Raw genomic sequence first — 24,164 nt, 5'->3', positions numbered from 1 at the left:
GGCATCACATAACAGCCCCCAGTGAGCAAGTTATTGCTCTCCCAATTCTTCTAATCCTTATCTCTGTGTCAAGGAAAACATTTCAAGCTTGGTGCTAATATGTTTTTAACAACTCTAAACTTGCTAGTCAGTCTTTCTCTCTTTAATAAAGAGAGAGCAGGACTTGGGCTTATTGCCTTGGCAGCCAACAGTGTCTAGCTAGAATTTAATAACATTGTTTTCTTTTCCAAGTAGTTTCTATTTATGGGAAGGGATGCCAGTGTTCCTCTTGCTTGTGATACAGATCTTCCTTTAAAACTGAATGTAATTAAGTTAAAAAAAAAAAAAAGAGTTAGTAGGAAATGCTAAGTGATAGTAGACAAACACTGTGACTAACCAAAGTTTAAGGAACACAGATAGAACACTTACACCCTGATGCACAGATAGACAGTTCTCTATATTCATATATAACTGTCTTGAAAGGTAGATAAAACAAATAAGTGCAACAGGAAGACTTACTTTGAGAACTAACAAATTTGTACTCAGAGTGTGACACATATTCTTTAATTTTTTTTTCCTTCTGAGCTCCCATTCAAATGTAGCCCAATGAACATTCAATTGAGGAGCAAGATTTGTCACTTCTGTTATACCTAATGACGTCCATACCTAAACCTCATAAGTTCAGGAGAACTATGTAACCATTTCATGTATTTTTAAAATCTGCTTTTATGTTTTTAAGGGTTTTTTTTTTTTCCTCATCTGTTTGACAGGCAGAGAAAGGGAGAGGGAGATCTTCCTTCTGTAAGTCCACTCCCCAAATGCGTGCAACAGCCAGGGCTAGAGCCAGGCTAAAACCAGGAGCATGGAACTCAGTCTGGATCTCCCGCATGGGTGGCAGGGGCCAAAGCACTTGAACCATCATCCGCTGACTCACAGGATGCATTAACAGGAAGCTGGGTCAGAAGCAGAGGTGCCAGGACTTGAACTGACACTCTGATATGGGGTGCAAGCATCTTAAACAGTGGCTCAACTGGCTGGGCCACAATGCCACCTCCATTCTTTTTTATTTTAAAAGCACAAAATTCGATAAAGTAGCCACCAATTGCATGAACACTGCTGTAAATGATGGCTGCAAGGCTGACCTCGATGGCTGGCTGCCTAGAGGGGCCATGTTGAAAGCTTAGAAAGTTTGCTGGAGAACAGATACGCAAATATCAAGCCCCAGATGCCTTAGGGCATTTGGAAATCTGTCCTCCTACAGAGCACAAAGTTGTACGTTCAAAGGAAGTCGAGCCTTTAGAAGTTAGCAGAATGGTTTTGTATAATATGACGTACTCCTGTTGTATGTAGAAGCTCAGATTTTATCTTAATCGAATGCTATTTAATATTTATACATTAATCTCTGTTTTTCCCCCAACAAAATATTAACCTCCTGAAGCTCAGGGACTTTTCTTATTGCTTTGACCCCCAGACCTTCTTTGCAGGAAGCAGGAGGTTCTATCTGCTTTGTACCTTCATAGCATCTCTCATCTGGGGCAGGGTACTCCAATTTCCTTTTAGAGAATTAGGTTTGGTTCAGCCCATGTGGTTTGGATGGGACAGATCCCATTCCCACCTCCACGGATGGATGCTTGACCCAAACCTGGGCGAGCTAATGACTGCCTCCTGCTGGTCAATGTAACTCATGTGTGAGTGGGTACATGATCCATGCTGCGCCAATGAGAGCCTTACCTAATTTTGCTGCAACTCGTAGGATAAATGCTAGGTGAGTAGGATGCAAGCCTGGATGCACTGGGGTTGCCATTTAGAGAAATCGTGACCAAGGATGAAGCCAATTTAGAGAGCAGAGCCTTGAGTGATGGAGAGAACAATACAATCCAGACAATCTTGTTTGTGTCCTAACTCAGCTATCCTTAAAAAAATTATCCTTAAACTTTCCGGATATATGAACCAGCAATTCTCCCCGCTCCCTGCCCCCTTACACACACTCCTTTACATTTAATCTGGTTTCAGATGAGTTTCTGCATCTTGCTTTGGAAAGAGTTCTTATCAATAGATTTCTCTTCCTGCCAAGCAACCTTTCTAGTGCAAGCCAGGTATGACCTTTGTATATGGGAAATGCATGACCAGAGTGTTCCAAGGTCTCCCAGGCTTAAAGGACAGGATAAAGGGCACTGGGATAAGAATCTAGAGATTTAAATCATTGTCTCATTTAATACACTTTTATTGAGTACTTTGTGCCAGGTTCTGTTCTAGGTATGGGGTTACAGCAGTGAACAAGTGAACAACTAACCATTTATGTGGAAATATTGACAAAGAGGAGAGTATAGAGAATGCTGCAAAAAGACTCTTGAAAAAGTGAATTGAAAGATAAGTTTATGGGGCCAGTGCTGTGGTGTCATGGGTTAAGCCTCTGTGATGTGCCGGCATCCCATATGAGTGCCAGTTCGACTGCCCTCTGCTCCACTTTCAGTCCAGCTCCCTGCTAATGCACCTGGGAAAGCAGATATGAGCCAAGTCCTTGGGCACCTGCACCCACATGGGAGACCCACAAGAAGCTTCTGGCTCCTGGCTTTGAATTGGCCCAGCTCCAGCTGTTGTAGCCATTTGGGGAGTGAACCAGCAGATGGAAGATCTCTCTCTCTCTCTCTTTCTCTTTGTCTCTCCCTCTCTGTTTCTCTAACTCTGCTCAAATAAGTAAATACATCTTAAAAAAAAAAAAAAGATAAGTTGGGGCCAGTGTTGTGGCTTAGTGGGTAAAGCTGCCGCCTGCAGTGCTACATCCCATATGGATGCTGGTTTGAGTCCCGGCTGCTCCACTTCCAATTCAGCTCTGTGCTATGGCCTGGGAAAGCATTGGAAGATGGCTCAAGTCCTTGGGACCCTGCACCTGCATGGGAGACTGGGAAGAAGCTCCTGGCTTCTGATCAGCGCAGCTCTGGACATTGTAGCTAATTGGGGAGTGAAACATCGGATGGAAGACCTCTCTCCCTCTCTGTCTCTCCTTCTCATTCTGTGTAACTCTGACTTTCAAATAAATAAATATTTTTTTTAAATAAGATAAGTTTATTTTGGCATAAAAAGACTTTCAAATTCAAGCATAGTCTTTTTTTCATATTATACATTTTCACTTTTTTACTGAATCCCTGTGTGCACATAATTCAAAAAGCTCTTGCAAGAAAAAAGAAAAAAACTTGCCTTTTAATTAGTTTTCCACAAACTTTAAAAAATTCATATTTTTATTTGAGAGAGAGGGAGGGAATGTGCCCCAAAGAGTCTATGTAGCTGATTCATTCTCCAAACGCCCACACCAATTGTTTGGCCAGGCCAAAGCTGGGGGTCAGGCTCTCAGTCTGGGTCTCCTATTTGAGTAGCAGGACCCAACAACTTGCACCATCACCTACTGCCTCCCAAGGTCTGCATTAACAGGAAGCTAGAATCAGGAGAGAACCAGGACTCAAATCCAGGCACTCTGATATGGGATTCAGGCTTCCCAAGCATCATTTTAATCACTTGATCAGCACCCACCCCCTCCTTGAACTTTTTTTTTTTTTTTAAGATTTATCTATTTATTTGAAAGGCAGAGTTACAGACAGGCAGAAGGAGAGAGAGAGAGAGAGAGAGAGAGAGAGAGAGAGAGTCTTCCATCCACTGGTTCACTCCCCAAATGCCCGCAACAGCTGGAGCTTGGCTGACCTGAAGCCAGGAGCCTGGAGCTTCTTTTGGGTCTCCCACACAGGTTCAGGGACCCAGAGACAGGCCATCTTCCACTGCTTTCTCCCAGGCCATAGCAGAGATCGGGATCGAAAGTAGAACAGCCGGGACTCGAACTGGCACCCATATGGGATACTGGCACTGCAGGTGGCAGCTTTACCTGCTATGTCACCATGTCAGCCCCTCCATGAACTTTGAAGGACTCCGCACAGTATGTCAGGTAGTGATGTATTACATGCAGCTGTGAAGATAGGCTTGCTACTGATTAGGATTGTGACCTTGAGGGAGTCACTTTGTCTTTCTGGGTTTTAGTTTCCTTATGCGTGAAAAAAGAGAGTAGCAGTTACAATTTGCACTAGTTTTTAATTCCTTTCCAACACCACCACATCCACCACCAATAATAACCATATTTCCATCTCTTGACCTGCTCACATGAACCTGAACTCCAGCGCACATCTGAAAATGTGTTTTTTGGGAGCTGATATTTCTAGGAAATTTGCAGCTTCCTTGTATTGATTGGGGAGTTTTTCTCTGTGTAGTTTTGAGAGCTATGAATTCTTTACTGTTTGGGTTTCCCAGAAATAAGCCAGATTCTCAAGGGATTTGGGGGCTGCCTGAACCGGCTGAATCCTCCTGAGGCCTTCACCTGAAAGCGCTGTCTGGACCTACCTATTCTGTCCCTGAGATCAATGACAGTCAGTCTATTCAGTCACCTTTCATTTGCTGAAAAGTTTCTGTTATCTCTGAACCCTGGTTAAGTTGAGACATTTCTTCCCCCATCCAGCTCCTCAGTTAATCACTTTACTTATCATGATCTCCAGTTTTGCCTGTCTCTGCGTACAGGTTTTCACAATCCTCAGAATTACTCTCCCAGTGGAAAAGGGCTCAGCAGCGGTGTTGCTGCTGCCTTTTAAAGTGACACTGTACATATAATTGGGCTCTGAAGAGCAAATGGTGTCCTATGGCATTCAAGGGGTGTTTTCAGACATCCTATACCTTCCTTCCTTCCTTCCTTCTTTCTTTTCTTTTCTTTTCTTTTCTTTAATAAATATGAATTTTGAAATTACAACTTTTGGATTATTGTGGTTCCCCCCCCCCATAACCTCTCTCCCACCCACAAACCATCCCATCTCCTACTCCCTCTCCCATCCCATTCTTCATTAAGATTCTTTTTTTTTTTTTTTTGACAGGCAGAGTTAGACAGTGAGAGAGAGAGGCAAAGAAAAAAGATTCATTTTTAATTATCTTTATATACAGAAGATCAACTTAGTATATACTAAGTAAAGATTTCAACAGTTTGCACCCACACAGATACACAAAGTATAAAGTACTGTTTGAGTACTGGTTTTACCATTAATTCTCATAGTACAACACATTAAGGACAGAGATCCTACATGGGGAGTAAGTGTACAGTGACTCCTGTTGTTGATTTAAAAATTGACACTCTTATTTATGACATCAGTAATCACCTGAGGCTCTTGTCATGAGTTGCCAAGGCCATGGAAGCCTCTTAAGTTCACAAACTCCGACCTTATTTAGACAAGGCCATAATCAAAGTGGAAGTTCTCTCCTCCCTTCAGAGAAAGGTACCTCCTTCTTTGATGGCCTGTTCTTTCCGCTTGGATCTCACTTACAGAGATCTTCCATTTAGGTCATTTATTTTTGCCACAGTGTCTTGGCTTTCCATGCCAGAGAAACTCTCATGGGCTTTTTAGCCAGATCCGAATGCCTTAAGGGCTGATTCTGAGGCCAGAGTGCTGTTTAGGGCATCTGCCATTCTATGAGTCTGCTGTGTATCCCATTTTCCATGTTAGATCGTTCTCTCCTTTTTAATTCTATCAGTTATTATTAGCAGACACTAGTCTTGTTAATGTGATCCCTTTGACACTTAATCCTATCTTTATGATCAATTACTGTACATTCTTTTCTAAAAACTACTTATTTGAATGGCAGAAGGACAGAGGTACAGATAGAGCTCCAACCCATTGGTTTACCACACCCTGCTCCAATAGCAGCCAGGACTAGGGCAGGCCAAAGCCAGGAGACTGGAACTCAGTCAGGGTCTCCCACATGGGAGGTAGGGACCTGAGTACTTGAGCCTTCACCTGCTGCCTCCCAACTTATGCATTAGAGGAAGCTAGGTGGAAGTGGAGCTGGAACTTGAACCCAGCACTCCAGTATGGGATGTGGGTATTCCAGGGGATGACTTAACTGCATCACCAAATGCCTACCCCGATGTATATCTTGGGCATAAACTATGTGCCATAGATGCTGCATTGTTCAAGGTACTCCCCCTAACACCTGGTTCCCTCTGGTAGGAGTAGAGGAATTCCATTTGGGCACCTGCTTCTTATTCCCACCTTGCTCACTGTTCTGTGCACTCTGTAGTATGCCTGCATACCTTTCTAAGGGAATTCCCAGAATGCCTTCCAGGCCACTAGGACATCAGGCTATTGGAAAAATATATCACTTGCGTTTCCTAGAATCCCATTGAGAGTTTCTAGGAGTGGAATCCCATTGAATTTTCTAGGAGTGGAATCACTCAAGAGAAATTTTGAGTTTGCCATGTGATAACTCCTTCCTAAACCTTTCCCCCATCACTCTGCCCATAGTAGTAGTTTATTTTAGGCTGTAGGCCTTTGGAGTGTCCACTGAAAGAATTACTCTTCCACTTAATTCCAAGTTGCTGTGGCTTTGGGAGGCTTTGGTTTTGGGGCCTCCAGAATCAACAATATAGTTTGTATAACCCTAGGTAGCCCTGCCTTTGTTTCAACTGCTAAGTGACATAGCCTTTGCTGTGTTTGCATGATGTACGTTGGAGCCATTCCACGGATCCTGGGACTGCTATTTGGTGACACTCCTCCTGAGCAGGGAGATTTTGTTGTATTTCCCTTAATTCTCCCAGTACTTAACCTACTGTTTTGCATGCAGCGAGTACCCAGTGAATGTTTCAGTAATTGGATTTTTGAATTGGTGACTTTCTTGGATGACTGTTGACAATACCCTAGCTTCTTGATAAAGTTGCACTTTATGTTAGTCATTGACTTTCTATCAAAGACATTGCAAACTGGTTATTGATTTTTGTTTTTAAATCTACCACTTGATACTTACTCTTCCACTAAAAAGTGAGCTAGGATAGCCAGATGTAACTCAGAAGTCACATGGAACCCTTCTGAAATTATAATCATTAAGATAAAAGAACAACATCAGGTGGGGATTTAGTAAACATTAAACAACAGCTAATTACACCACCTTGAGAAAGTCTAGAACCCATTCCATAGTTTTTGGGAGATTTTAAGGGTTTAGCTCTTTATTTTCTCTACTTCTTCATTTCCTCATTTGCCTATGCTGCCTGAGGTCTGTGCCACTCTGTATCAACCTCAGCATGAAATGGAGTGTTTTTACTCTTCCCACTAAAAATTCCTTTACCCACAGCATTTTGTGGATTTGGTAACAATACTGAAGCATCAGAGCAGTTGAGATGGAAGTCACAGGAGAGTGTGTTGTACTGTCTTGTTGGATACAGCCATCCCCTTTTAGACTTCCTCCTCTCTCCATCAGTGGACAATACACCTCATTCTTCTGCTTGTCTCATAACGGACTCTTCCACCCATATTCATATAAAGCATTTTTCCAAGTGATTACCTACTTACCAGTGCTGGTAAAATGAAAATCTCTCCGTCTGATGGCACAGAACATGGGGCTCTCATATTTAATATGAGCTTAAAATGCAATTATTATCATTTGAAACTCTACTCCTACAAAGGACAATATGCCAAAAATTGGATGAAACCTGCTGACTGACTGAAACACCAAATGCCAAACATGTGAAGGATCTGATCTTTAGCATCCTAACTCCAGCAGAAGACTGCTCAACACCACTTCCCTTGACTTCTGCTTCAGTGGGGCAGAGCCCAAGACATCTGTGGAGTCCTGCAGCTTGAAATCTAAAGAGCCATGTATGTGGGGTTAAGGTCTTAGCCTGGAGCAAATAAGTGCCTTAGCTTTGATGGGGTCGTCCCTGAACCTCCTACCTGCACCTTCAGAAGTAGGTTGGAAGTTTGCCACGAAAGGGAAACTCAGTGACTCTATGGAGTACATTGTGTTAAAACAAATACAGTAACTAGAGGCCCTTTTTTCACCCATCAGAAATTCCTTTCCATCCCGAAATGGTGCAGAGTCCCAACTCAGAAGGCTTACGGCCAAGAGTTTACTGTGTGCAAGTGCAGCAATTTCTAGCTTCCACAGGATGAGTTAGATGAAGGGCACTCGAACAATGCTTGTAAATGATGATGCGCTGACAGCAGCAACACATCTCCATGCTTGAATGCAGCATGGTGCTGACTCCTGCTCTTTAGGGGAAACCCAACAGCTCTGCCAACATTCCTCACTGCAGCCTTCAAGGAGTGCCTACTCTCACTTGCAAAGCAGCTCGGTAGAACTTTGCTGCAGGTGCAATGTGAGGTGGGCAAATAAAAGGTGGAGAGTCACCTTGTGAGCCAAATGCAGTGTGGGGTCCATGTGGTCACTGGATTCTGGGTAAACCCAAATAATGTATTATTAGATCATGAAATCTTCAGGGCTAAGATCTTTAGACCAGGGAGAAAGCAAGCTATGGGCTGTGTGCCAAATCAGCCATGGCCTATTTGTGTACAATCTGCAACCCAAGAAGGATTTTTATATGGTTAAAGGTGTGTTGCAAAAACAAAGAGTATGCAGCAGAAAACATGTGACCTGCACAACCTAAAATATTTACTGTCTGACCCTTTAAAGGCAAAGTTTGCCAAGTCCTGCTGCATACCAAGGGCATTCAATCCTAGCCATATACTAGGATCACCAAGGGCATTTTAACAGAACAACACAAAGAAGGAAAAGCATACTTTTCTTCTGTGTTACTCACAATCAACCAAGAACACTTACATGACCAAATGTGAGATCCACACCAGTTCTCTATGGATATCAACTGGGTGTCCAATAATTCAATTCAATTCTGACACTTAACAGAGTTAGCATCAGACCACAGGTTAAGGGCCCACTCCCACAAGATCTCCCCCATTTCAGCACTGTAGGCCATCACCTCTGACCAACTGAGTATAAAAATCAGAGGTTCCCACAATCATACCCTACTCCACCTTGGGTTTGATTGTTTGCTAGAATGGCTCATGGAACTCAGGAAAAACTCATTTCTTGGATTACTTGTTTATTATAAAGGGCACATACAATTCAGAAACAGCCAGACGGAAAAAGAAGGACAAAGGGTGCAGAGCTTCTGAGTTCTCTCTGGGCTTGCTGCTTTCCCAGCACCTCCACGTGGTCAACATTCTAGAAGTTCTCTGAACCCCTTCTGTCTAGATCATTTATGGAGGCTTCATTACCTAGGCATGATTGTTTAAATCATTGGCCACTGGTGATTAACTCACTCTAGCCCCTTTCCCTGCCCAAGAGGTCAGAGAGGAGGGATTGAAAGTTTTAACCCATTAGTCACATGGTTGCTCACCTGGCAACCAACACTACCTTCCCAAAGTCAACCCATTAACATGAACTCAGATGTGATTGAAAGGGGTTTGTTTTAAGTAACAAAAGATGTACCTTTCAGCTTTGTCGGCTCTCACAACTTAGGAAATTATAAGGATTTTAGGAGTTCTGTGTCAGGAACAGGGACCAAGACAAAACATATTCTGATATTGGGTTGTAAGTCACAGTATCATAACCCTAAACTAAGTTATTAGAAGCTACAAAATGTCTTCATTTTCTTAAAGCTTTATAGATAATTTTGATATCACCACAGTTGAGAATGATGTCAACCTTTTACGTTTTAAAGGAAGTTCATTTACAGACCCTGGCACAGTACCGTGGACTACTGGGTGTTCATTGGATTAATCCCAGCTTCTGTTTCAAATAGAAGGGATGTCTGGGGCAGGTTTGAGAAACTGAAAGTCCCCAAGAAAGTTGGGAAGAGTTATAATAGATCTCGTGTTATGAACACTATTGTACTCATATTTGCTCAACACATTATGCACCTTTGCACATCAATTCTTGCAGCAACTCCACAAAACACATGATCATGAGATAAATGAGGCTTAATAATGTTAAGTAATTCATCCAAGTAGAACTGAGTAAAACCTGGGTGTGCTATGCTGTCAGCCTGTCATTGAACAGAACCACTGGTGACATTTGGTAGACCGTGTTTGGGAGTGGATAGGGAACAACATGTGAAATGCAGAGACTGATACCCTTGTTCTCCCATAGAGCTGTGGAGGCTGAGAATGTGGGGTCTCCATGATGAGTGTCTTGGAGAGGAAAAAGGGGTATCTGGATTAAAGCATTTTACTCACCTGCAATATTCCTGTGGTTTTTAGGCTCCTACCACTCCTGGGCCTAAAATGCCACCCACAAAAGTCTGCCGTGTCAACCATGGGACAGCATCAAAAGTGTGCACATGCTCACTGGACTACAGGTAGGCAAATGTAAAATATAAGCTCAACTGGAATTGTCCAGCACAGAGCTATTGCTTCCTTTGGTGGGGGAAAGTGAGCATTGGAGAGGTGACTGATTTTCTCAAAGTTGCATGGATGCTAAGGGCTGGCGCCTGAGACGCTCTCTCTGATATCACCTCTGTTGGAGGGCCTGATTCCAAGTGGTCCCTCTTGCTTTCTCCATCCATTTCTCTGGAACCCCATTGAAGGCTTTTTCAGTGAGTCCTGGGCCTTCCTTGGGAAGCCGGGGCACAAGCTGTCCTGTGTCGGACCTCTCAGTGGCCTGATCTCTGTTGAAGATTTTTCCCCCTCAGGAGGCCCAACTGCTGCCACATTGTCAATTGCTAGCTGGTTGCCATGGAAACAGGTCTCAAGAGGGATCTGCTTTTCTCCCTTCCTGAATGAGGAGGAATATAGAGCTTTGTGAGGGGCAGCGCTTCCCCCTTTGTGGCCAGGAGAAGGCCTGGCTTTGGTTGATGGGGTTTGTACAGTTTTGCCTAAGGACCCCACTCTGTCAGCATAAGATTGCCAATTTGTCTTTCTGGAGAACAACTGTTCTTATTTGGAGAACACATGCTTCCTCTTCTTTGGAACGTTAAAATGCATTTTTTAATGAACTGATTATGATAGCAAAGGGAATGGTTAAATGATGTCACCTCTTGGTAAAGTAGAAAGTTTGATTAGGCAACAACAAGGGTATCTCAGAATCATTATGCTGAATGAGAGGAACCTTGCAAAAATAAGTACCTACTGCTTTATTGCATTCATATAAAATTCCAGAAAGAGCAAACTAATCTAGAGTGACAGATATCAGATCAATGGTTGCTAGGGGATGGGTGGTGGGAGGGATGAACACAAAGGGACACAGGAAATTTTTCAAGGAGATGAAAATGTTGTCTTGAGTGTAGTGATGGCTTCACTGGGGTTTACATACTTCAAAACTGATCAAATGATTTACTTAAAATCTATGCAGCTTATTGTATTTCAGTTAGACCTTAGTAAGGTTAAAACAAGGTGGTGACCTTTTGTGGGCCCTTAATTTTTATTTTTGGTTTTGCAATTCAAGCTAACTAAACAATGCCAAAGTCTGGAGGGCATGGGGCCCTGGTTACAGCAGTTCCAGATACAATCGTGCAGGTGAGGTTGGTTCTAGTTGTGCTCCTTAAACTCAATCCTCACCCCTACACCCATCCTGGGGTTCCTGTTACAGAAGGAGATTCCATAGGCTAATTGGCACCAAAGGTATCTGGAGACTTAATGAGGCCTAAGTGTATTTACATTTTACCAGGAATTCCTGGGTGTGAGTCTTGTCAATCTGAAAGCATCTATTTCTTAATGGTGGAATTTTAAGCTCCAAGGTACCTAGTCAAAGGAGTATTCTGAGACTCTTTTAGGAGAATATTTGACCACTTTTGTCAAATGTTGGAATTAATGATTCCTTCTGTGTTCCTGGAACCCCTTGTTTTCATTAGGCTTATTATACTTATTTCTGTTTCCATATGTGCCATGTGTGATACATATATATGTATATATAATTTATATTTGAAAATATAGCCTTGACTCACAAAGACAATATCTGAATGGATACCTCATTGAATAAAAATGTCTTTGCAGGCACACTATGTGTTGCATATATTCATTCACCACCAAAATAAACCTTATTCCCTACTGTGTGCTCATAACCAATGTGCTCTGAACTATTCCAGGAAATAGTGATACAAATGAAAGTGGGACATAGTCCCTGATTCAGGGGCATCAAAAATGTAGTAGAGAATGTAGCACAGTAAGTGGGCCATTGTCAAGAAAGGAAATATATGCTATGGTCGTGGTAAGCACAGGAAAACAGAACTTAGGCCAGTTGGCCACCAGTATATGTCAGTAAGAAATTCTTGCAAGAGATAATAGCTCTTCTGAATCCAAAGGATCAGCAATGAGATAGGAAAAGGACTTTTCTGGCAGTGGTGATTTGTGAGACTGAAAGCATTGATAGTTTTGGAATCTGCAGGGGGTCCTGGGGGGCAGATGAACCTAGAGAAAGACTTAGGAATTAGGTTGCAGAGTGCCTATTTAAGATACAGCAAGGCTAGATTTTGTCATATGGCCAGTAGACAGCCTTCCTGAGGTTCAAACAGGACAGAGCAGAAAACAAAAGTTTGAATTTAGAAGGATCAGGTTGGCTCCGACAGATGAATGTACGTGCAGACAAGGTGGCAGCTGGGAATCTGGTTAAGACACAGCTGTGAGGATCTAGCAAAAGATAAGGTACCCTGAACTCAGGGGCAGGAGGGCAGACGGAGCCACAGGAGTTACCTGAAAGCTGTTAAGAAAGTACAATCAACAGGACTAGATCTAACAGGTTGATTGGGTATGAGAGTGGAAATCACAGAGAAGGGAAAGCTAGCAAGCATGCTCAAAGTTTGTCCATAGATAACTACATGGTTAGTTACTAGTTGAAGGGTTCAGGTTTATGTGGGGTTAGAGGAGACCCTGAGTTGAGTTTGGGACATGTGGAGATGGTGGTGTCAGATACATCTGTAAGTCAAGAGGGAATTCCATTTTCATAGGTCTGAAACTCAGGCAGCGAAATAACAGTTTCAGCATGTGGATAGGGTTGGAAGCCTTAGGGAAAAGATGAAATAGTAAACGCATGTTGAATTGAATTCTCAGTGTTAGATTATTTTAGGCAAATCTTTTCCATTTCCACAGGTGACTGTTGTTTGCACAACAGGGAAAAAGCCCCTAAAAAGTGCCAGGTTTAACTGAGAACCTGTTCTTTCTGAACAGTAAAGATGGGCGTGGTTGTTGGACAACAGAAATGTGGAGTCTGGGTTAGAATGACCAAAGTCTCAATCCCTCAGTTTTGATCTGAGTAGGACTTTCAAAAATATTCCCTCCTCAGTGTGCCCGGTGCACATAACACACACCTCCGTGAGAGCGCTGTTGAAGCCTTGCCTGGTAGTATGTTTACACCGCTGTTGCTCCTGAGCAGTAAGTCTCCTGAGGCCAGGCACCAGCATGACTAATTGAAGTCCTGGCGTGAAGTGAAGGATTGGCAAAGCGAATCGCTTCGATAGATATCTGGAGACTTAACAAGGCCTTATAATATCTACATTTGATAAAGATTTCCTGGGTAAGACACGTGCAACCTGAAAGCAGCAGTCTCGAGTGGTGGAATGTTAAGCTCCAAGGCAAGTAGTGCTTTGAGACTCTTGAAGGGTGTATTTGAGCACCTACAGGGGTTCCTTTCCAAAGTTCCCCGATTGCATTTTGTAGCATGCTGCTCTTGACATCACTATTGATATATGCATACTCATGAGAGCAAATTTAAAGGAGAGGTCTTTCTATACAACTGAAAGAATTTTACTTGTTCTTGCATAAGGAAGAAATAAGGCATTGTTGCATAAAGTGGTGAATGCAAAATCTATAGGTGTGTCCCCGCTGCCTATTCTAAATCTAAGCCACTGAGCAGACGTTCTCTTGGATTTTGTGCAAACACCCAGGAGATCCCTTTTAATTGGCCCATGGCCTCTGATTTTCCTTAGCTTGCTGGACCAAATACTCCTTTAAAAATCACCCGGAAAAGAAAAGTAACGAAAGATCTCTTTGTTTTTATCAGACGTTGAAGCAAACCAACAACATCAGGTCATTGTCTGTTTGTGTTCACATCTTAATCTTAAGCCAACTATTTTTGTGTTTACTGTCTGCATTAGTTAATTTAGGGCATCATGAAAATGATTTGTGTTTGATGGGTGAATTTTATAATGAGCAGAATTTCTGTATGGATTTCTTACTCATTTAGCAGTTGAGAACATGCTATTATTTTATAAGCACTACTGATAAATCATTTGACAAATACTTTTCAGCCCTTTAAAATAATTTTTATTTCCTGTGATTTCAATTGTCTCCACATTTTTCCTTGTAAATAGTTGAAGAGTAAGCACATTTTCAAAGAGCTGTAGGGAGGCTAAGATGCCAGTTGCATTTTAACGATATAGGGCATTATCGTTCTTACTGTAGCCAATTCTCTTTTAAATCATTGCAGTTTCTGCTCTAGCCTCCAGCTATAGAATTCTTTTCAAGCTGGCAGTGAACTTGGCAGGTTGCCAGAAGAAATATAAAGGTGTTTTGGTCCACCAAAGTATTTTGAGTGGTTCTTAGTGATACAGTTTTCTTCAGTACATCTGCAAAACATTTTTCTGAAGTGAATTTTCATGTGAAAAGCCTCCTTAATCATCACCAGTATTGTTTGTTTCAATGCAGTTATTTAAGTGCCCCCCTGGGTGCCTACAAAATAAACAAGGGAATCTTCTAAAGAGTTTTAAAAGTGGCAGGTGCTGAGGCTGTGCCCTATTCACTTAGTTTGCAATGACATTTTTGTGCTAATCTATAGACAAACAAGAGACAGGTGACACACCGAATCATGTACAATGCACAAGAGAAGACCGGTTCAGCCAATGAGGTCGGCTCTAGATAAGACGCTTTTGAGGCAAATGTATGCAAGAAGCAACTGCTTTTTAACCCCCTTGCTGTTTGCATTCTGGCTGTAAAAAATCTGATATTTAAACTTGAAATGTTAGCTAAACTTTTTGGTTTTAAATGAAAACACAAGGAGACTTGAGATTAAATTCTCTGTGTCTATGTGTCTGTGAATATCACAAGTAAGTACATAAGTATTGACATATGTGCACACACTCACATGGACATATATTTGCATTTAAAGAAAACAAATACTAGGATTAAACCTTAAAACTTGTAAAAATAACCCTTGTTTGCTATTTGGGCCATGAATTCAATCCATGTATGTCTGATTTTCAAAACAGACCATCACATTTTCACGTCAAAAACCAACATAGATGGTGGAATTTAGGAAAATAAATGAATAAAGGCATTTTTACCCTGTTTCCTCTTTATGGATTGCATGTGTATATAAAAAGGATGTTTTCAGCAGATTTTGTAAAAAGTTGCATTAGTCGTCGATTTATTGCTACTTGATCAGAAGTTGACTTTATTAAGCTTTAATGTAGACACATTCTTAGCTTTTTAAAAGGAATCCTGTTCATAAATTGTGACACAAAGAGCTTTGTGGAATATTTTTTAAAGCTTCATTTTTGTGTATAAAAAGAAGCATACCTATTATAACTAACAGTGAATGCACAAAAATTCTGCTAAATCATGAAAATATTCCTCTGCACTGAAGGGTGGAGTTTGGAGGCATTTGTCTACTGCTTAGGAAAAGCTGAAGATTTTGCATATAATCCCTTAAGAAAAAAAGGCCTCAACAATGGCATTTTATCCAGTTCTTTCTACCTTAAGAAGCCTTGGCTGGGTCCATTTTGATTATTGTGATCAAGAAAAAGAAGTACTCACTCTGATGTTGGTGAGATCTTAAGTATCATTAAATTTCAAACTCTGTCTCTATTGTTGGGGCTCAGCTGCTTCCATGGCAATCAGCCTTAGTTCACAAAAATGTATTATTTACCAAGTGGCTAATAGAAGGAAAGTAAAACATACTTCTTTAAAGTAAACATGACATTCGTAGAATTTGAGAACCAAAGGACACTTGGCTATCTTTTTTGTGTGTGTGTGTGACATTGGTTAAAAATGATTACAGTTTAGAATGCAAGAACCAAACATAGTCCTTCACAGATTTGGCTTCAGATTTGTTTGTGATGGGGGTAGAGTCCTCTAGTGAAATTAGAAATAATTGCCTATTAATACAGCAGTAGTATGGCAGAGGGCCCATTACTACTGTTGGGAGGATTGTTATGTTCTGAGTATTAACAGGAACTCAACCAAGCAGGTAATATGTCAGTTGAAAGAAAGGAATTGTCCACAGTGCAGTTTGCATCATGGTTGCAATGGGGTCTTTGCCTTTCAGATTTGTAGCATGCTATTTGTTCCTATTGAACATATTGTGACAGTTACAGTGAGATGCAAAGTATGCAGATGATGTATTACTACTGAAAGGATGTGATACCTCATACTGGGAGGGAAAGATTGGACCCTGGATCTCTTTGGTAATTTAATGAAATGCAGGCTTCTGTGTGTGTGTGTGTGTGTGTGTGTGTGTCTGTACGTACAACCACACATGTTTACATGTGAAGAAACACACAGGACAAATTTTAGAGGAAACAGATACACCCCCCACACACCACCACCACCAAAGTGAATCCATGGACCTCCACAGGGACTGTGGACATCAGGTTAAGACCTCTGTGCAAAATATTGCCAGTACATAATGGATGGGGTGTGGTGGTTAAATTTTGCTTTTGTATCTGAAACCCTATTACATAGATGGCTAATGCAGAGTGGAGGTAGAAATAACTCCTTGAATTATATATCACAAGGCTGGCATTGTGATGCAGTGGTTTAAACTGCCACCTGTGACACCAGCATCCCATATGAGTGCCAGTTCAAGTCCCAGTTGCTCAACTCCCAATCCAGTTCCCTACTAGTGTGCCTGAAAAAGCAGCAGGAGATGGCCCAAATACTTGGGCCCTTGCCACCTCTGTGAGAGCCCTGAATGAAGCTTCTGTCATTTGGGAGTGAACCAGTGGATCTCTCTTTCCTTCTGTCCCTCTCTCTCTGTAACTCTGCCTTTTAAATTAACAAATCTTTTTTTTTTAACAGTTACATATCTTTTCTTTTTTTAAGATTTCATTATTTATTTGAAATGTAGAGTAACAGATGGAGAGACAGAGAGAGGTCTTCCATCCACTGGTTCACTCCCCAAATGGTCCCAACGGCCAGAACCAGGCTGATCCGAAACCAGGAGCCAAGAACCTCCTCTGGGTCTCCCACATGGGTGCGGGGGCCCAAGCACTTGGTCCAACTTCCACTGCTTTCTCAGGCCATAGCAGAGAGCTGGATAGGAAGAGGAGCAGCCAGGACTTGAACTGGTGCTCACATGGGACACTGGGGCCACAGGTAGAAACTTTAGCCCACTATGCCATAGCGCCAACCCCAATTATACATTTTTGTAACCAAGATAACTTGCATGCCCATAGGGCTTATAATTTTGAAACCATATTTCCATCTATAGCCTCATACAGCAACAGCAGGTATTGTAGTATTATCTCTACACACTACAGGAGAATAAACAAATATGGGAGTTGAGTGCCTGCTCCTAGGCCAATGATCCCTATCCTTGTACTTCTGCTGCTTCACTGCTCTGACAAGGGCTTTATTTGATTCTGAATTAAATCCTTGTCAACCTTGACTTTTCTTTCTTAATCATCAAGCACTTGAAGTAGGTCCACAGTCTTGGTATAACCCACTCTTGCTCTTTCCTACCATCTTTGAGTAGGTGACGTTGATTTTAGATGTTTTAGGATGGAATTTGGGGAATTTAAGTAGCCAAAGAAAATATGTCATTTTCACCCTAACTAAGAAATTTGCTGTTACCTAATGTCTATATCTTTCTTTATATGTTGTTTTCAGAATATCCCCCTAAATGAGCATGCAGCCCCTATGTGGTACCCAGTACAAAAGTGAAATGGAGGACAATGTCAATTTTCCAGCTGACTCAGATAAAGTAAAAAAGGAACATAAGGGGAAAAAATCAGAACGTCTACCTGACATATCTAAATGATTGAGGCAAATCTGCCCCACATGAGGAGAGCTACAGTTGTTTCCCTGGAGTCACTACTAAGAACTCATATTTCCTTGCTTATTTCACCAACATATTACAGAGAAGTGCTGGTTTACAAAAGAAGTCAGAAGGCTCATCACAAATAACCACATCTGAGACAGGCATTTGGTATAATAGTTTAGACCCCACTTGGGATAGCACATCCCATATTGGAGTGCCTGGGCTCAAGCCTTGGCCTTGCTCTGATTCCAGCTTCCTGAAAGTGAACACCCTGGAAAGCAACAGGTGATGGCTCCAGTTAAGTCCTTTTCCTCCATATGGGAGATCTAAATTGAATTCTGGGATCCTAACTTCAGCCTGGCCCAGCCCTGGTCACTGGGGACATTTGGGGAGCAAACCAGTGGATGGGAGATTCTTCCTTTTTCTTTCTCTGCCTCTCAAATAATAAAAATAATAAAAAACCCCACCATACTTAATGTCTGTTCCATCCCCTTCACTTTGCAATGTGATCGTGCATGTATTTTCTCACCTGCTTTTTACAAGAGCTATAAGGGACTCTCCACTGAGGATGGTTACTCTCCTTTTACAGGGTATTCTCAGACTCTGATGAGTCAGATGCGGTTCAGTCTGTTGCCTTCACTGAGTTCAAGCCACCACGTTGAAAAATGAAAAATCCAAATTGCCTCTTTGCAAAAATAAAAAAAAGGGGGGCGGGGAGAATGGAGGGAGGATGAGGGAAGGAGAGAGGAAGGAGGAGGGAGGCAAGTATGGTTATCATAGAACTGTACCTTTGTGGGGCCAGCACTGTGGCATAGTGGGCTAAGGCTCTGCCTGAGGCCCCAGAATCCCATATGGGTGCTGGTTCGTGTCTTGGCTGCTCCTCATCTGATCCAGCTCTCTGCTATGACCTGGGAAAGTAGTAGAAGATGGCCCAAGTGCCTAGGTCCCTGCACCCCTGTGGGAGACCTGGAAGAAGCTCCAGGCTCCTGGCTTAGGATCAGGACGGCTCAGCTCAGCTCAACTCCATTCATTGCAGCCATTTGGGGAGTGAACCAGCAGATAGAAGACCTTTCTCTCTGCCTCTTCCTCTTTCTATCTGTAACTCTACCTCTCAAATAAGTAAATAAAATCTTTTACCTATGAAATAGATGACATCTGTTCTTTTCATATTTACAAAATATTTTTAAATGAAAAATTTAACCAAGGATGTAAAAGGTAATTGAGCCTCTAACACATTTAGGATATTTTACTATCTACAAAATAATTTCACAATTATAATTTCACCATCTTCTATGGAATCTTTAAGCAGGAAGCTGGAGTGAAATGTTGCAGATGGGACAATTTGTCGCCAGCTAAATGCCCCAGGCAACTCAAAAGACTTGTGACTGTTTCAAGACCCTCAAGGCTCCTGACATTCTCCAAAGCTATCTTTCAGGTTTTCTGTCACATGAAATACAGGTTTCTGTGTGTGTGTGTGTGTGTGTGTGTGTCTACGTACAACCACACATGTTTACATGTGAAGAAACACACAGGACAAATTTTAGAGGAAACAGAGACACCCCCCCCCTCAAAACCAAAGTGATCCGTGGACCTCCACAGGGACTGTGGACATCAGGTTAAGACCTCTGTGCAAAATATTGCCAGTACATAATGGATGGGGTGTGGTGGTTAAATTTTGCTTTTGTATCTGAAGCCCTATTACATAGATGGCTAATGCAGAGTGGAGGTAGAAATAACTCCTTGAATTATATATCACAAGGCTGGCGTTGTGATGCAGTGGTTTAAGCTGCCACCTGTGACACCAGCATCCCATATGAGTGCCAGTTCGAGTCCCAGCTGCTCAACTCCCAATCCAGTTCCCTACTAATGTGCCTGAAAAAGCAACAGGAGATGGCTGTTGATGATCTCAGGGAGAGATGCAACTGCCTGGACTAGTCTAGATCCTACTGTAAAAGCAACCTCTGCAGATGGGTCAAAAAGCATCCAAAGGCTACCCTTTGCTACCTTTTTATTTTTTTAATTTAAAAAAAATTTAACTTTTTTTTTTTTTGCAAAAATATAATTCTCATTGTCACCACTGCATTACATTTACTGTGATGGAAGCATGGCCTGTGTCTCAATTTAGCCACAGTAACCTTTTTTGGACACCATGATCCACAGTGCCACTTCTCATCTAGAATGAGGCCCTGCTCATGTTTAAAGATTAGTTATTTCTTTGAAAGGTAAAGTAACCAAGAGAGGGAAAGACATTCAGAGAGAGAGAACTTACATCTATTGGTTTACTTCCCAAATGTCCACCACAGCTGAGGCTATGCCGGAGTAGGCTAGGCCAAAGCCAGAAGCTCCATCCGGGCTTCCCACACAGGGCAGAAACCCTGGCACACAAGCCATCAGCTGCTGCCTCCCAAATGCATCAGCAGAAAATAGACCAGAATGCACCCTGATGCAAACTGTTGAAATCTTTACTTAATATATGCTAAATTGATCTTCTGTATATAAAGATAATTGAAAATTAATCTTGATGTAAATGGAAGGGGAGAGGGAGTGGGAGAGGGGAGTGGTGTGGGTGGGAGGGAAGTTATGGGGGGGGAGCTATTGTAATCCATAAGCTGTACTTTGGAAATTTATGTTCATTAAATAAAATAATAATAAAAAAAGAATGCACCCTGAGACGGGACGAGGGCGTCCTGAGTGATGGCTGGATCTACGCACCCCACTGCTTTACTTGAATACTAAAATCTCTGCCCTAGGAAAGGCTTCTGTCTTGTTAGCATAGCATACAATCTAAACCGGAGCATGTGTGCAACTGTGCCTCTCTGAATTTGTGCTCACCCTACATGTGATGACAAGAACTTCCCCTCTTACAAATTCATTTCCTTCTGATAGATACCCATTTCCCCTGCTTATGAAGTCATCAACTTGGAAATTTCCTGTGTACTCTTTATTTTCTGCGAATAAATTACTTTGTGTGATAGCGCCATCGGGCACAATTATTACAACCCATCAGGGAGTAGGCCCACAGTTTTGGGTGGGTAACAGAGGCTGAGAGAGACTGCGAACTAAACTGGGCTTTACATGAGACCTCCCCATTGCGTTGGAGTCAGAGTCACAGCTCCATTTTATAGACATGATTGTTATGCTAGGGAAGGGCCAATGAAGTTGGTTCTTATTTTATACCTATTTCTTCTGACCCTCCTATGTCCTTGTAGGCAGCACCTCAATTGACTTTCAGGATTCAGGTAACCAATTTTCTTGCTGTTTGCTTAAGAGCACTCATTTTGAAGTACATGAAACTGGCTTAGACCTTTAGACAGATCCCCAGGGGATGACTTATGTGTGCAGTGGTGAAAGTCGATTTAACAAAACCATTAATTTGAGTTTCTGGGAATAAACAGTAGCTGTCACCCGCCATCAGAAAATACACAGAGAGTGCTTTGTAATCCAAATTGCAAAGTGCCTGAGAATACAACTGAATCAAGGAAAATAACTTTGGTGGTTGTTCAAGTCTGTGTATTGTTTTAACTTTCTGGCCAGGATGGTTCATTTCAGTGTGGTTTTCAGAAAACTAGATATTGGGTTGTGCCTGCCACATTTCATCAGTCATGCCGCATTACGTGCATTAGGAGGCCCTATGAATTCTTTTGGTCTCAGATTTACTGCAAGATGAGGCAGAAATCCATTTATGAATCCAAGGAAAGAGACTGTTAAAGAGAGTCCCTCTTCGCCAGGGGAGACGGCACTTGCTTTTCTCTCGCCATTCTCTTGTGACAATCCTCTGACCAAACCCAGCCCCTCCCCCCAAATGAAACGCCTTACAACTCGAGTAAAGCTAAATTCAAATAGAGGGAAAATGTTTTCCAAAAATACAAGGCTGGATTTAAAATTGTCCTTATTTTTTGAAACAATTCACAGTAGGCAGCCTCACGATGATGGGCATAAAAAACAGCTTTGACATCAACGATCTAATGAGCGAACAAGCAGTGCTATTCTCAGATGCCTGGAGTCTGTGCTCCTGTACGGGCCACGTTCATTGACTTTCTGTTTTGGAATTATTAAAAGACATTTAATAGGGAATACTTCAAACACAGAAAAACAGAATGCCATGTCTGACACCATTATCCAAACAGATCTCACTAATGTGAAAATGTTAACATTTTCTTCAGATCCACCGTTTCTTAATGAATGCACACAGTTACACACACACATAAACATAGACGAGGGTGCTTCAAGGAGCCCATGGAAAATAGAATCAAAACATCTTTGTTGCAAAAAAAGTTTTGAAGTCCATGCAGGTTTTCCATAATATACATTCCCATGAACTTTTCTGAAGACCATTGTGTGTGTGTGTGTGTTTATGTCCACATATATAAATGCATAAATACACATAGGTGTGTAATTACATACATATGTAATTGACTAAACGTTTCACTTGCTGAAGTCATTTTCGTAATTTGTGAGACACAGACAGACATCTTCTATCTGCTGATTCATTGTCCAAGTGCCCACACAACAGCGAAGGTAGGGCCATGCTGAAACCGAGAGCCAGGAAGGCAATCCAGGTTTCCCACATGGGTGGTAGGGGCCCAAACTTGAGCCATCACTGCTGCTTCCCAGTATCTACGTTGGCAGGAAGCTGGAGTCAGGAGCCAGAGCCAGGAATTGAACCCATGTCCTCCACCATGGGCTGAAGGCATCTTAACACTAGGCTGATGCCCACTCCCACTAAAGTCATTACTAGCAGACATAGCATAATGGGGATGTGAGGATTTTTATGTATATTTGATATCCTAAACCCCAATACAGTATTCTGCTAATAATACTTCTCAGAAGAACATCTTGTCAAATTCTTGTTATATGTCTGAAAATATTTATTTTGGCTTTCTAATTGAATGAAAACTTAGGAAAATATAACATTTCAGATTGTCAGGAATTGTTTGCATAAATATATTTTTCCTTTTCAATTTGAGTCTATTGTTCTCCCTTCTGGTGTTCCTTGCTGATATTGGTCTGCTCTCTTGCCTGAGTTACATTTAGACCCAAGTGCTTGATGGTAGCCAAAATCTTAGCCACTGCCGTAGGCTCAACTTCACCTTATTTGGAGTTTTACGTTTGTCTCTCTCTTCTGCCAAATAGATATTAATCTTGTTTTTGTCTCTGACTATATCTTTTATTTTTCTACTTTTTTTCCTCTTCATGCTTTATTGCTAGGTAATACTGCTCTAATGGAGGAAACAGGAGTACAAGTCAAAGTTTTAAATGAGTAGGGGTGAGTGTTGACGGTAGTTAAGACTCCAGAGTGATGTGAACATTCCATATTGGAATTCCTGAGCTTGAATCCCAACTCTGCTTCCAATTCCAGCTGCACCAGGGAGGCAGCAGGTGATGGTTCAAGCATTTGGATAACTGCCACCCATATGGGAGCCTGGATTGAGTTTTGGGACCCTGACTTCAGCCTGGTCCATTTAGTGAATAAACCAGCAAGGGACAGATCTTGTATTGTGTGTCTCTATCTCTTTGCCTTTCAAATAAATAAGAAATAAAGAAAAAATTAAAATTTTAAAATCGTAATCTTACTATGATTGAAAAATAATGATTAAAAGAGCAACATGTATTTTAAAAGAGGAGCAACTGAAGGACAGGAAGGGTGCATAGAAAAGAGAAGTTTACTGAAGCTGGAAAAAGAACAGACGCACAACAGCTAAACAGTGAAATAATGAACTGATAAGTTAACCCAAGACCTTATCTCAAAACACAGAGCCAAAGGACAAAAGGTAAAAATATTGATAATATGGATAAAAGAAAAGATACCAGAAATAAATCTAGAAATGGGCTATCTATGGACATTATGGAAAAAGAAATCATAAATGGGGAAGAAGTTTTCAAAAAGTGATAATAAAATGGATTGATAAAATTCCCTTAGATGAAGAAATTCTTGAGTCTAATTCAAAGGCACACACTAAATGCCAGATATGTGTTTAGAAGAGGAACACATGTAGAAGTCTACTAGTGTTATTTTTGAATTATTGGGGTAGGTAGAGAGAAACCTATACAACTTCAGAGTTGAGAAAGGAATGTGGTATCTATGAAAGAAAGAATCAGTCTGGCATTGGATGATTCCTATATAGCACAAAAACATGCACAGTACTAGATTACTCATTCCCCAATTCTGGAGAAAAATGTTTTTGATTTCAGCATTCTTGGGTGCTCTCACACCATTCTTCACATGTAAGGAAAAAAGAAAAAGAAGATAACATAAACATGATTATAAATACAAAGTCCAGGAAGCAACTTTTTGTTTCAGTTTTGTTAATTTTGGTAAAGTTTGCAATCATGGGTGTGTATAAATGCTGTTTAACTCTTGATAGAGAAATGCATACTTGTTTATATTTGTTCATGTCCAAATG

The 24,164-nt window shown here is 41.5% G+C and overlaps 1 long non-coding RNA gene and 1 other non-coding gene across 6 annotated transcripts in view; one reads left to right on the top strand and one right to left on the bottom strand.

Annotated features, from left to right (window-relative positions):
- Positions 1-24,164, top strand: part of LOC149120950 (uncharacterized) — a 79,734-nt gene that overhangs the window by 3,426 nt on the left and 52,144 nt on the right. Inside the window, exons 2-4 of one of the 5 annotated variants that reach the window (XR_016225495.1) lie at positions 10,053-10,150; positions 11,236-11,306; positions 18,350-18,430. This is a non-coding gene — a long non-coding RNA (uncharacterized LOC149120950). Of the gene's footprint in view, positions 1-10,052; positions 10,151-11,235; positions 11,307-17,609; positions 18,245-18,349; positions 18,470-24,164 lie in introns of those variants that run through there. The other 4 variants (XR_016225494.1, XR_016225492.1, XR_016225490.1 and 1 more) reach the window with 4 other exon arrangements.
- Positions 19,815-19,946, bottom strand: LOC127491425 (small nucleolar RNA SNORA1). The gene has a single exon (XR_007920085.3). It is a non-coding gene; the product is annotated as a small nucleolar RNA SNORA1 (small nucleolar RNA).

Source organism: Oryctolagus cuniculus, chromosome 18 (assembly GCF_051225735.1).
Source record: "Oryctolagus cuniculus isolate XC-2025 breed Fujian yellow rabbit chromosome 18, ASM5122573v1, whole genome shotgun sequence".
In the NCBI taxonomy this organism is placed as follows: Eukaryota; Metazoa; Chordata; class Mammalia; order Lagomorpha; family Leporidae; genus Oryctolagus; species Oryctolagus cuniculus.
This window is presented reverse-complemented; position numbering and strand designations above follow the sequence as displayed.